Genomic DNA, 12,101 nt, shown 5'->3' on the forward strand with positions numbered 1-12,101 from the left:
AGCAACATTTTAGCTGACTGGAGAGATTTTTATTCTTAGTATATAGACCAGTCATTTGACTTGTGAAATTGGTTTCAAAAGGCTTGCAGCAAAATGGCTTTGACAAGATGTCACACTGTGAAATGTGGGTGACAAGATGGATCTCAGTGAATAGTGCAAAGAAAGATGATGTAAATTAATTTCAAAATAACAACTTGATTCTGCTGATAGAGGGAAAAGAACATTGATTGTAACAGGGCTGGCAACGATAGTCCTGAGGCTTTATGAATACAGAAATAACCAGTGGAGGAGAATTTTAGATTTCAGTTTTCATAGACAGAATAGTTGAAGTAATGAGGAGGAAAGGTTCAGAAAAATACAGGCAAAGTGTTCATTCAGATTAAGAACAGAGCTTCTGAATTCTCTTACGAACCTCTCAATCTCCCAAGAGTTTAAAAAAAAAAAAAAAAAAAAAGTTGGAACTCCCTGAGACTGCAGGATAGCTTCCTTTGGATGTGTTACAAGAGTGTTCAACTTGGTAACTATTCATTAAGTTTCACATATATGAAGTACATGCTGTTTTGTACATATGCTGTATTTTGCATTTTTTCAACCCATTTATTTCTCTTTTGCCCTCAGGTGCCAATCCAGAACTAAAACTTTCTTCAAATTTCTCTGCTTCTGATCTAACTTCAGAATCCCAAAACCTAAAGAAATTGAATGATTTCATTTCTATGCTGGTTCTTTTTATCTGGCCAAAAGAAACAGAAAAAAATAAGAGGTATATTAATTGACTGATTTCCATGCACAACAAACACTAACACCTTATTGAGGACCTGAGTCTTATTGACTAGGATTTCCTTGGTTTTTAGAGGTAGGATGAAGTATATAATATATTTATTGCCTTGAGATTATTTCATAGAAGAGATAGGGAATATTGAGAACACAATTTTAGAGTGCCTTGGTTAAAAGAGCTTCTGATTATATTAATTCTTTTCTGAAAATATCTCAACAAATATCAACCAACATCTATATTTGCCAAAGGCAACTAATCTTATAGCATAGAGGTCCTTAAAAGAAAAAGGAAAAAAAATGTACTTGATGCAAGTCACCAGAGAAGTTTTTCTAAAGGAAATACATAAAAAGTGGTCCCCTACTTTAGCAATTTGGGTTACCACGCAAGTTAAAATCATGGATGTGAAATTCAAGGACCCATTGATTCACTCTGATTCGAAAATTAAATTTTTATGACCATGGAAAAATTATATTCCTTCTCTAATAAGTTGCTAAATGATATCCTGTTACAACCATAAGTCTTCCAAAAAGGCCTTATCTTGACTAAACTTTAGACTATCTTTTTTCCTAACTCTGAGTCCCTGACCTTCCTTCTCTTAGAGCATTTACTGTAAAAAAACAAAAACAAAAACAAAAAAAACCCAAAACCCCCCCAAAAAAACAAAAACTTTAAACTTTAAATTCTTTCTCCACCCATTTGAAATATAAAACTTTTATTTAACTATTTAGCAGTTGACACTTAGGCTGTCTCCGTATCATGGCTATTATGAATAATGTTGTAATAAATGTAGAAGTAAAGGTATCATATATCTTTATAAATTCTTATATCATAAAGATATATACAAGTACAGATATCACTTTGAGGTCCTTTTTCATTTCCTTAAATATAACCCAAAAGTGAGATAACTTGATCCTATGATAGCACTACTTTTAATTTTTTGAGGAAATTCCATGTTTTCCATAGTCGATATACAAATTTACATTCCCACCTACAAGACACAAGATTTCCCTTTTCTCCAAATATTTGCCAACACTTTTTATCTCTTTTCTTCTTGTTGATAGAGATTCTACCAGTGTGAGTTGATATCTCATTGTAGTATTTATTTGCATTTCCCTAATGATAAATGATATTGAGCATCTTTTCATGTACCTGCTGGCATGTGTATGGCCACATGTGTGGCCTGGGTGGCTCAGAGGGTAAAGCCTCTGCCTTCAGCTCAGGTCATGTTCTCAGGGTCCTGGGGTTGAGCCCCCCATGGGACTCTCTGCTCAGCAGGGAGCCTGCTTCCCCCTCACTCTGCCTGTCTCTCTACCTATTTGTGATCTCTCTTTCTGTGTCAAATAAACAAATAAAAAACAAAAAAAAATCTATCCAATTCTTTTATCCATTTTAAATCAGATTGTTTTTTGTTTCTTCATTTTTTGTTTTTGTTTTTGTTTTTTCCTTGTCTGTTATTGAGTTCTATGAGCTCTTTATATATGCTGGATATTAGTCTTATCCAGTAAGTGATTTGTAAATACTTTCTCATATTTCATAGCTTCCCTTTCCATTTTGTTGATTGTTTCTTTTGTTGTGATAAAGATCTTGAGTTTGCTGTAGTCTTGTGGATTTTTATTCAGTTTCTTGTGCTTTTGGTGTCATATCCAAAAAAATCATTGCCAAGACCAATGTTGAGGAGTCTTTTCCCTATGTTTTCTTTTTGGAGTTTTATTGTAGCAGGTCTTATGTTTAAGTCTATGATCCATTTTGATTTTTTAAAGATGTATTTATTTATTTTATTTAAGATGTATCAATTTAGGGGCACCTGGGTAGCTCAGTGGGTTAAACCTCTGCCTTTGGCTCAGGTCATGGTCTCAGGGTTTTGGGATCAAGCTCTACATCAGGATCTCTGCTCAGAGGGGAGCCTGCTTTCACCCTTCCTCTCTCTGATTGCCTTTCTGCCTACTTGTGATCTCTCTCTGTCAAGTAAATAAATAAAATATTTTTTAAAAGATGTATCTATTTATTTGGGAAAGAATGAAAGAAAAAAAAGCAAAAATACAGTACTGGGACTACATCAAAATAAAAAAAAAAGCTTCTGCACAGTGGAGGAAACAATCAACTAAATTAAAAGGCAACCTATGGAATAGGAGAAGATATTTGCAATAGACATATCTGACAAAAGGTTAGTATCCAAGGTATATAAAGGACTCATAAAATAATACCCTAAAATTGAATAATCCAATTGAAAACTGGGCAGAAGACATGAACAGTTATTTCCTGAAAGAAGACATCCAGATGGCCAACAGACAAGATGTTGATAAGATGTTCATCATTTACTCCCATCAGAAAAATGCAAATCAAAATTTCAATGAGATATCACCTCATATCTGTAAGAATGGCAAACAAACAAACAAACAAACAAACAGGTGTTGGTGAGGATGTGGAGAAAAAGCATCCCACTTGTCCTTTTGGTGGGAATGAAAACCAGTACAGCCTCTTGGAAAATACAGCGGAGTTCCCTCAAAATGTTAAGAATAGAACTAGATTGGGGCACCTGGGTGGCTCAGTGGGTTAAGCTTCTCTTTCCTTCAGCTCAGGTCATGATCCCAGGGTCCTGGGATTGAGCCCTGCATTGGGCTTTATGCTCAGCAGGGAGCCTGCTTCTCCCTCTCTTTCTGCCTGCCTCTCTGCCTACTTGTAATCCCCTCTCTGTCAAATAAATAAATAATTTTTTTTTAAAAACCATGAGAGACTATGGACTCTGAAAAACAATCTGAAGGTTTTGAAGGGGCAGGGGGGGTGGGAGTTTGGGGGAACCAGGTGGTGGGTATTGGAGAGGGCATGGATTGCATGGAGCACTGGGTGTGGTGCAAAAAACAATGAATACTGTAACACTGAAAATAAATTTAAAAAATTAAAAATAAATAAAAAGCCAAAAAAGAAAAAAAGGAATAGCACTACCTTACAATCTAATAATCACGCTACTGGTTATTTATCCTGCAAATATAAAACTACTAATTCAAAAGGATACATGAACCCTTATGTTTATGGCATCATCATTTACAATAGCTAAAATATTAAAGCAGCTCAAGGGTCCATCAAAAAATGAATGGAGGGCGCCTGGGTGGCTCAGTGGGTTAAGCCGCTGCTTTCGGCTCAGGTCATGATCTCAGGGTCCTGGGATCGAGTCCCGCATCGGGCTCTCTGCTCAGCAGGGAGCCTGCTTCCTCCTCTCTCTCTCTGCCTGCCTCTCTGCCTACTTGTAATCTCTCTCTGTCAAATAAATAAATAAAATCTTAAAAAAAAAATGAATGGAAAAAGGTGTGGTACATATATGCAATGGAATATTATTCAGCCACAAAAAAGAATAAAATCATATTGGAATCATATTGGAACACCACAGTTGAAGGCAGAGTGTATAGGCTAAGTGAAATAATTCATTCAGAGAAAAAAAATACCATATGATTTCATCCATATGTAGAATTTAAGAAACAAAACAGAAGAGCCAAGGGGGCAGGGGAAGAGAGACAAAAACCAAGAAACAGACTCTTAACTGTAGAGAACAAACTGATGGTTACCAGAGGGGAGGTGGGTCAGAGGATGGGTGAAATAGGGGAAGGGGAATAAGAGTACACTTATCATGATGAGCACTGAGCAATATATAGAATTGCTGAGTTATTATATTGTACACATGAACTTAATATAACACTGTGTGTTAACTATACTGGAATTAAAAATTAAAAAAATTGAAAAAACAAGCACTTTAAAATGTTGATCAAGTGGGATTAATTCTGCAAGTATCATTAAAATTAATATGTTTTAGTTAATATTATTTCATAGCATTAATATATTTTAAAAATAGTTAATTGCAATCTGTTTATATACAATATTTCCAAGATTTTTCTTTCTTAAAAATGTCTCTTAGAATTACTTTAATAATTTCTAAACTAGGACCAGGAGTTAGGTGATTTGATATGTCAGTATGTATATATATATATATATATATATATATATATTTAAAGATTTTATTTATTTATTTGACAAAGAGACAGCGAGAGAGGGAATACAAGCAGGGGGAGTGGAAGAGGGAGAAGCAGGCTTCCAGCTGAGCAAGGAGCCTGAGGCAGAGCTTGATCCCAGGACTCTAGGATCATGACCTAAACCTTAATGACTGAGCCACCCAGGTACCCCAATATGTCAGTACATTTTAAATAGTATTAAAAAAAAATTCCAAAGAATTAATCATTATCCTCAGTATGGGCAGATTCTCTACCTCCATCCTACCCTTTTATATAAAATAAATATGTAAGAAGTTAATGAAATTCAAGGCTGAAAGTGATTTGCTATTGTCTCATGAATTCCTAAAGAAATAAAATTCTTTCAGAGATTCTATATATAGACACACTCTGCAAGCAAGAACACAGATGCATTTATGAAGAGATTATTTATCCACTACACCAACCAAACTTTTCCCATAAGTGAAACATACCAGATGAATTGTCAAGCTTGCTTATAAACAGTATTCAGTTCTATGAGAGGGAAACATACACTCTTCTAACTGCTCCACATTTTCTTTTTGAGTGGTTCATTATAAAACTGTCTGTGTGCATGTGTGCATGTATGTGTGTGTATATGTATCTTGGGGGATAGGGAAGGCAGGCTGGAATGAAGGGGCAGAATACCTAAGGAAAAGGATATTTCTTTCCTGCTAAGTAGTGATGATGCACTGTGGGAAATCAAAAGAGTTATTATTAAAAACTACAACATAAGCAATTTTGATAACAAGCAGCTGTGTAAATGTTTAATACTTTCTATTGTTATGCAAGGTAGTTTAGACTCTGCTTGGAGCAGTCTGTGAGCAGGATGCCCCAGATTTATTTCCTTTGTTCTAAATCCACAGCTTGCCAAGCATTCCTATGTTGGGGACACTAAGCTGACAAGGGGCTTCTTATATATAATCAATAAAATACTAGAGAATTATATATATGTGTATATATATGTACACATATATGTATACACACATATATATGTATATACAATTCTTATCTACAAAAGGTCAAGTGTATTAATCCAGGGTTGTGGAGGAGTGGTTCACGTTTGAAAGAAATAAAGTTGTAGGAGGTTGCTTTCCCAAGAGAGCACCCTGAGAGAATGAAGTGCTACACTAAACTGAGGACTGTATTCTGCTTCTGTGAAGACTCCAATCTTTAATGTTTTTGCTGAAGAAGTGCAACTTTAATTTTAACAGTGCTTTTTCCTGTGGAGTTTTGAAACTGTTTCTTTTCCTTAATAGTCTCAAAAGGTTTATTTTTTCTACCTAATTCAGAAGTTGCTTTTCACAATTTTGAGTTGTGCCTGAGCCTTGCAAAACAGCAATACTAAGAAACCTGCCCAAAGGTTGTGTTCAGTTAAATAGCTTAGTGCAAGGAGTCCCCCACTTCATCATATACCGAGATAAGACTCACAGATGCCCCACCTTGGTTACCTGGGACAAGGCCAGACACAGACCATTAAAATTCCTCTTCTTTCCTTCTAGAGATTAGCTGAACTTTTTGTATGGCCGATCAATCAGAATAAGTTGTTCAGGGAAAAACCATGTTAGGCTTTGCTCTTCCTTGGACTCTTGAACTCTGACCCACTTTCAGAGAAGCCAGCATTTGTCCTTCTTTATCGGTCCCTCCTGAGAATTGGCTGACTTCAAGGATAAACATTCCCTAATCAACTATTCAGTCATGCCATCCTGTTATCCCACACTTCCATAACCCATTCTCTCTACTCTTGTTCACTCCTCCATTAAAAAAAAAAAAAATGCTTATCTACTTAACCTTTGAGATATTTGCCATTTCTCTTTTGTAATTGTCTCCCTCACTGCTCCATTTTAATTGTCACCAGTCCTCATTACAGTAATCCTTTCTAATTAAGTCTCTTTTTACCTAAGACCATGTTTTTTGTTTTTTATTTGTCACTTTGCATGTGCAATTATTTCATTAAGATTGAGACTCACAGACTATCAGCACTGGAAGGAGCCTCAGAGCTAATATAGTCTGAGTTTTTATATTATAATATGTTTAAGAATCACTTTCTATTTTAATATGTATGGAATGTAGAGGAGTCAAGATGGCAGAGAAGTAGCAGGCTGAGAGGACATCAGGAAGCAGGAGATCAGCTAGATAGCTTATGTAACCATTGCGAACACCTACAAATCCAATGGGAAATCGAAGAGAAGAAGAGCAACAATTCTAGAAACAGAAAATCGATCACTTTCTGAAAGGTAGGACCTGCAAAGAAGTGAATCCAAAGTGACGGGAAGATAGACCACAGGGGGAAGGGCCGGCTCCCAACAAGTGGCAGAGCAACAGAGCACAAAATCAGGACTTTTAAAAATCTGCTCCACAGAGGGACATCACTCCGGAGGCTAAACCAGGATGAAGCCCACGCGGGGTCAGCATAACCCCAGGTCCCGCAGGGTCACAGAAAGTCTGGGGGTGTCTGAGTGTCACAGAACTCACAGGTATTAGAGTGGGGAAGCCGGCAACAGTGACAAAGCTGAGGAGTGAGCTCTCAGCTCGGGGTTACCTTGAACCAGTCACAGGCTGGGTAAGCTCAGAGCACAGCCAGAGGTCACAGAGATGGAAGCGACAGGGCGCTTTTCTCTAAGTGCAACCGATTGAGCGCTTTCCTACAAAAGCGACCAGAGGCCAGGGAGACGGCAGTGTTTGGGCGCTTTTCTCTGAGGGCTCACTGAGGAGTGGGACCCGGAGCTCTTGGCTCCTCCAGGCCAGAGATTGGGAAGCTGCCATCTTCATTCCCGTCCTCTGGAACTCTACGGAAAGTGCTCTGAGAACAAAAGCTCCTGAAAGCAAACCTGAGCGGATTACTTAGCCCAGCCCCTGGTAAGGGTGCTGCAATTCCGCCTGGGGCAAAGACACTTGAGAATCACTACAACAGGCCCCTCCCTCAGAAGATCAACTAGAAACCCAGCCAAGACCAACTTCACTCACCAAGGAGAACAGCGGAATTCCAGAGGAGGAGAAAGAAAGTCTTATCTGGACAAAATGACAAGGCGGAAAAACTCACCACAGAAAAAAGAACAAGAGGCAGTACTGAAGGCTGGGGATGTAATCAATATAGACATGGCTAATATGACAGATCTAGAGTTCAGAATGACAATTCTCAAGGTTCTAGCCGGGCTCGAAAAAGGCATAGAAGATATTAGAGAAACCCTCTCCAGAGAGATAAAAGCCCTTTCTGGAGAAATAAAGGAACTAGAATCTAACCAAGTTGAAATAAAAAAAAAGCTATTAATGAGGTGCTATAAAAAATGGATGCTCTTACTGCTAGGATAAATGAGGCAGAAGAAAGAATTAGTGACATAGAAAACCAAATGACAGAGAATAAAGAAGCTGAGCAAAAGAGAGACAAACAAATACTACCACAAGGGGAGAAATCAAGAGATAAGTGATACCATAAGATGAAACAACATTAGAATAATTGGGATTCCAGAAGAAGAAGAAAGAGAGAAGGGAGCAGAAAGTATATTGGAGAGAATTATGTAGAGAATTTCCCTCATATGGCAAAGGGAACAAACATCAAAATCCAGGAGATGCTAAGAATGCCCCTCAAAATCAATAAAAATATGTCCACACCTTACCGGATAGTAAAATTTACAAGTCTTAGGGACAAAGAGAAAATCCTGAAAGCTGCCTGGTAAAAGAAGTCTGTAACATACAAGGGCAAAAACATTAGATTGGCAACTGACCTATCCACAGAGACCTGGCAGGCCAGAAAGAACTGGCATGATATATTCAGAGCACTAAACGAGAAAAACATGCAGCCAAGAATACTATATCCGGCTAGGCTATCATTGAAAATAGAAGGAGAGATTAAAAGCTTCCAGGAAAACAAAAATTGAAAGAATTTGCAAACACCAAACCAGTTCTACAGGAAATATTGAAAGGGGTCCTCTAAGCAAAGAGAGAGCCTAAAAGTAGTAGATCAGAAAGAAACAGAGACAATATACAGTAACAGTCACCTTACAGGCAATACAATGGCATTAAATTCATATCTCTCAGTAGTTAACCTGAATGTTAATGGGCTAAATGCCCCAATCAAAAGACATAGGGTATCAGAATGGATTTAAAAAGAAATCAATATGCTGCCTACAAGAAACTCATTTTAGACCCAAAGACACCTCCAGATTTAAAGTGAGGGGGTGGAAAACAATGCAGCATGCTAATGGACATCAGAAGAAAGCTGGGGTGGCAATCCTTATGTCAGATGAATTAGATTTTAAGCCAAAGACTATAATAAGGATGAGGAAGGACACTATATCGTATTCAAAGGGTCTGTCCAACAAGAAGACCTAACAATTTTAAATATCTGTGCCCCCAACATGAGAGCAGCCAACTATATAAACCAATTAATAACAAAATCAAAGGAACACATCAACAATAATACAATAATAGTAGGGGACATTAATACTCCCCTCACTGAAATGGACAGATCATCTAAACAAAAGATCAACAAGGAAATAAAGACCTTAAATGACACACTGGACCAGATGGACATCATAGATATATTCAGAACATTCCATCCCAAAGCAACAGAATATACATTCTTCTAAACAGCACATGGAACATTCTCCAGAATAGATCACATCCTGGGACATAAAACAGGTCCCAACAAGTATCAAAAGATTGGGATCATTCCCTGCATATTTGCAGACCACAATGCTCTGAAGCTAGAACTCAATCACAAGAGGAAATTTGGAAAGAACGCAAATACATGGAAACTAAACAGCATCCTTCTCAAAAATGAATGGGTCAAACAGGAAATTAAAGAAGAATTGAAAAAATTCATGGAAACAAATGATAATGAAAACACAACGGTTCAAAATCTGTGGGACACAACAAAGGCAGTCCTGAGAGAAAAATATATAGCAGTACAAGCCTTTCTCAAGAAATAAGAAAGGTCTCAAATACACAACCAAACCCTACACTTAAAGGAGCTTGAGAAAGAACAAGAAAGAAAGCCTAAACCCAGCAGGAGAAGAGAAATCATAAAGATCAGAGCAGAAATCAATAAAATAGAAACTACAAAAACAATAGAACAAATCAATGAAATTAGGAGCTGGTTCATTGAAAGAATTACTAAGATTGACAAACCCCTGGCCAGACTTATCAAAAAGAAAAGAGAAAAGACTCAAATAAATAACATCATGAATGAAAGAGGAGAGATCACAACCAACACCAAAGAAATACAAACAATCATAAGAACATACTATGAGCAACTCTACGCCAACAAATTCGACAATCTGGAAGAAATGGATACATTTCTAGAGACATATAAACTACCACAACTGAACCAGGAAGAAATAGAAAACATGAACAGACCCATAACCAGTAAGGAGATTGAAACTGTCATCAAAAATCTCCAAACAAACAAAAGTCCAGGGCCAGACAGCTTCCTGGGGGAATTCTACCAAACATTTAAAGAAGAATTACTTCCGATTCTCTTGAAACTGTTCCAAAAAATAGAAATGGAAGGAAAACTTCCAAACTCATTTTATGAGGCCAGCATCATCTTGATCCCAAAACCAGACAAGGATCCCATCAAAAAAGAGAACTATAGACCAATATCCTTGATGAACAAAGATGCAAAACTTCTCACCAAAATACTGTCCAGTAGGATTCAACAGTACATTAAAAGAATCATTCACCACGACCAAGTGGGATTTATTCTAGGGCTGCAAGATTGGTTCAATATCCAAAAATCAATCAATGTGATACAACACATTAATAAAATAAGGAACAAGAACCATATGATACTCTCAATAGATGCTGAAAAAGCATTTGACAAAGTACAGCATCCCTTCCTGATCAAAACTCTTCAAAGTGTAGGGATACGCTAAGCTCAGGAACACGGCAGGGATGTCCATTATCATCACTGCTATTCAACATAGTACTAGAAGTCCTAGCCTCAGCAATCAGACAACACATATATCTCAATATTATCAAAGCCATCTATATAAAACACACTGCACATGTCATTCTTAATGGAGAAAAACTCAAAGCTCTTCCGCTATTCAGGAACATAGCAAGGATGTCCATTATCACCACTGCTGTTCAATATAGTACTAGAAGTCCTAGCCTCAGCAATCAGACAACAAAAAGAAATTAAAGGCATCCAAATCAGCAAAGAAGAAGTCAAACTATCACTCTTTGCAGATGATCTGATACTATATATGGAAAACCCAAAAGACTCCACTCCAATACTGCTAGACCTTGTACAGGAATTCAGTAAAGTGTCAGGATATAAAATCAATGCACAGAAATCAGTTGCATTTCTCTACACCAACAACAAGACAGAAGAAAGAGAAATTAAGGAGTCAATCCCATTTACAATTGCACCCAAAACCATAAGATACCTAGGAATAAACCTCACCAAAGAGGCAAAGTATCTATACTCAGAAAACTATAAAGTACTCATGAAAGAAATTGAGGAAGACACAAAGAAATGGAAAAAGGTTCCATGCTCCTGGATTGGAAGAACAAATATTGTGAAAATGTCTATTCTACCTAAAGCAATATACACATTTAATGCAATCCCTATCAAAATCCCATTCATTTTTTTAAAGAAATGGAACAAATAACCCTAAAATTTATATGGAATCAGAAAAGACCTCGAATAGCCAAAGGAATATTGAAAGAGAAAGCCAAAGTTGGTGGCATCACAATTTCAGACTTCAAGCTTTATTACAAAGCTGTCACCATCAAGACAGCATGGTACTGGCACATGGATCAATGGAACAGAATAGAGACCCCAGACACATGGATCAATGGAACAGAATAGAGAGCCCAGAAATAGACCCTCAACTCTATGGTCAACTAATTTTTGACAAAGCAGGAAGGAATGTCCAATGGAAAAAAGACTCTTCAACAAATGGTGCTGGGAAAATTGGACATCCACATGCAGAAAAATGAAATTGGACCATTTCCTTTCACCACACATGAAAATAGACTCAAAATGGATAAAGGACCTCAATGTGAGAAAGGAATCCATCAAAATTCTTGAGGAGACTGTCTTTTTTCCATTGGATGCGGAGAAAGGGGAACCCTCCTACACTGTTGGTGGGAATGCAAGCTGGTGCAACCACTCTGGAAAACAGCATGGAGGTTCCTCAAAATGTTGAAAATAGAACTGCCCTATGACCCAGCAATTGCACTACTGGGTATTTACCCTAAAGATACAAACGTAGTGATCCAAAGGGGCACGTGCACCCGAATGTTTATAGCAGCAATGTCCACAATAGCCAAACTATGGAAAGAACCTAGATGTCCATCAA

Source organism: Neovison vison, chromosome 9 (genome assembly GCF_020171115.1).
Source record: "Neovison vison isolate M4711 chromosome 9, ASM_NN_V1, whole genome shotgun sequence".
NCBI lineage: Eukaryota > Metazoa > Chordata > Mammalia > Carnivora > Mustelidae > Neogale > Neogale vison.